The sequence below is a fragment of the Schistocerca serialis genome, chromosome 2, assembly GCF_023864345.2.
Source record: "Schistocerca serialis cubense isolate TAMUIC-IGC-003099 chromosome 2, iqSchSeri2.2, whole genome shotgun sequence".
In the NCBI taxonomy this organism is placed as follows: Eukaryota; Metazoa; Arthropoda; class Insecta; order Orthoptera; family Acrididae; genus Schistocerca; species Schistocerca serialis.
Window position 1 is genome coordinate 305117838 of NC_064639.1, and position 3559 is coordinate 305121396.

Consider the following 3559-nt stretch of genomic DNA (forward strand, 5'->3'; position numbering starts at 1 on the left):
CACATGTAAGCAGGGAAGTAAAGTAGAAAAAACATGCGCATAAAAATTTCACTGTCAACACAGAATCAGAGACACTCTCACTAAGGGGAGCGGAGGAAAGGAGCAACAACCAGTAGACTTCCAGGCGTTGCGAAGACACCAAGCGAGAAAGTCAAACCCAATTGAAATGTGACACGTAGAAGAAATAAGAGAGACGTAGAAAGGGTATCCAAAGTGACGAGGAGGGAGAAATAGACATGAACCTACTGGAAACGGCTCCGCTCAAAATAATTAGATTGACAAATGACAAGGAAAATCAAAACTTAAACATAAATTTGCAATGTACTCAAGGTAGGTTATTACTACACTACTGGCCATTAAAACTGCTACACCATGAAGATGACGTGATACAGACACGAAATTTAACCGACAGGAAGAAGATGCTGTGATATGCAAATGGTCAGCTTTTCAGAGCATTCACACAAGGTTGGCACCAGTGGCGACACCTACAACGTGCTGCATGAAGAAAGTTTCCAACTGATTTCTCATACGCAAACAGCAGTTGACGGCGTTGCCTGGTGAAACGTTGTTCTGATGCTACGTGTAAGGAGGAGAAATGCGTAAAATCAGTTTTCCGGCTTTGGTAAAGTTCAGATTGTAGCCTATCGCGATTGCGGTTTATCGTATCGCGACATTGCTGCTCGCGTTGGTCGAGATCTAGTGACTGTTAGCAGAATATGGAATAGGTGGGTTCAGGAGGGTAAAACGGAACGCCGTGCTGGATCCTAATGGCCTCGTATCACCAGCAGTTGAGATGATAGACATCTTATCCGCATGGCTGTAACGGATCGTGCAGCCACGTCTCGATCCCTGAGTCAACAGTTCTCTGCACGAACAGTTCGACGACATTTACAGCAACATGAGTATCAGCTTGAAGATCATGGCTGCTGTTACCCTTGACGCTGCATCACAGACAGGAGGGCCTGCGATGGTGCACCCAACGATGAACCTGGGTGCATGCATGGCAAAAAGTAATTTTTTCGGATGAATCCAGGTTCTGTTTACAGCATCATGATGGTCGCATCCGTGTTTGGCGACATCGCGGTGAACGCAAATTGGAAGCGTGTATTCGTCATCGCCATAGTGACGTATCACCCGGCGTGATGATATCGGGTGCCACTGGTTACACATCTCCGTCACCTCTTGTTCGTATTGACGGCACTTTGAACAGTGGACTTTACACTTCATATGTGTTACGACCCGTGGCTCTGCCCTTCATTCGATCCCTGCGAAACCCTAAATTTCAGCAGGATAATGCACGACCGCATGTTGCAGGTCCTGTACGGGCCTTTCTGGATACAGAAAATGTTCGACTGCTGTCCTGGCCAGCACATTCTCCAGATCTCTCCACAATTGAAAACATCTGGTCAATGGTGGCCGAGCAACTGGCTCGTCACAATACGCCAGCCACTACTCAAGATGAATTGTGGTATCGTGTTGAAGCTGCATGGGCAGCTGTACCTGTACACGGCATCCAAGTTCTGTTTAACTCAATGCCCAGGCGTATCAAGGCCGTTATTACGGCCAGAGGTGGTTATTCTGGGTACTGATTTCTCAGGATCTATGCACCCAAATTGCGTGAAAATGTAATCACATGTGAGTTCTAGTATAATATACTTGTCCAATGAATACCCGTTTATCATCTGCATTCCTTCTTGGTGTAGCAATTTTAATGGCCAGTAGTGTATGAATTAAGATGAGCGACTGGAACAATCGTTGGCAACGGCACACCCTTGAAACGCAGAAAACAGCCCCTTGTCTGAGGACTTTGAATTATTGGACGTGAGCATACAATGACATAAAAGAGCAACTATCAACATCAGACGTAAAATTCAAGTGCTTAGCCGATTATTTGTATTCTGCGGATGTAGATGCAGCTCTTATCCAAGAAATGACCACACCAAATATATATGTGGATTTTATGCGACGCTCAGTATTGGTGAAGAATCTGAACGTCGATTATGAACAGGAAGGATATACAATGTACAGTTTAAGCTGGCCTGGAGTCAGAAAGAGGCACACCAGACAGAAAAAAATTCTAGGGAATTGCGTGTCGCAGTTGAATGTGTCGCTGCCTGATTATTACACATTTAGGCAGAAAATTCAAGAAATCTGGAGGAAATGGACGAGACAGCTACCGGCAAGGAGTTGTACGGCACACGGACTGTGCAAAACAGCCAGTAAAGAAATGGATCATCTGGTCTGCACGGAATAAAGCATAATGAAGAAAAAATACTCTGGAGTATTACTTTACAATTTTCGAGAATACAATCAACTGGACACACTAACAGCCAACTTAATTAAAATTAAAAGAATTAAAGCACAAATAACAGTACAACTTGGAAAAATTATCAATGACATTGATAAGGTAGGGAGCAGGGCACAAGGCTGCTGGAGTGGAATGCTGATCAAAATTTGAGGAGTCAATAAAAAAAAAGATTTATTTGATAAAACCAGGGCACTAACACTGGTAAAAAACACAATTACAGAATAATATTATCATAAGCAACCGGTGGTATACTCATGATTACAGAATTTATTAAAACAAAACTTTAAAAAAATTACCATCCATTTAAGCAAACAATTCTGGAAGGTGTGCAAGATAAACAGCCTTATGGCCCAACAGTATAGAATGAAGTTCACAATTAAAATTAAAAGAAAGTGAACTACTGATGCAAGCTGAATGAACGAATTTTGACCCAGGCGGAATGATAGTCACTTACGCTTGTCAATATGGTAACACAGTTTATAGCAAGCTAGGAGATTTCAAACTATTGAAATGTAAATTGTCTTAACGGCAACTTCCTCTGTGAGTACTGAGCGACCTGATTAACAACCAAAGAATCTGCAGCTTACAGAGAAAGCACAACAACAAATGTCGGGAGACCATTACATAATGCAGTAGCTTCAAAAACTAAACACAAATTAGCACACTACTGACGGTTGGCGTTCAACATCGACCGTGCGTCTGACTTTCGTGCTCGAGATCCGACCGGAAACAACAACCAGCACTGGCTGTACACCGACAGCAGCTTCTATAACACACGGAAAACCAAAATTAGTATACAGTTTACTTAAAGAAATCACCACAACGCTAAAATGTAGGATCATCCTGTTAGGAAACAAATGGAGATAAGATTCATCTCAAAGTTTCTTATATTTGGTATTGCGTAATAAACTGCAGCTATAGCTGATGTTAATTTTATCGTTAAGACAGCCTGAATCAATATAATATTCATGAAACGTAGTATTCAGAACCATTCAGGAATTTGACAATGTAAAGAATGAAAACCTGCACACAATTTTAACTACTAAGAATACCGCCCTTTGACGCCAGAAGGCTTTCCACAAGCAACAACCGCCCACAGGCAGAAAGTGGCACAGGAAAAAATCGACTTAAGTTGAAAGTTAACCTCTAGCACGCGGACGAGGAATTCATCGACAAATCGTGAAAGTAGCAATTTACTCAGATAAGATATAAATTCGCCGACTATCGACCACAAGTAACAGCAATCAAGAA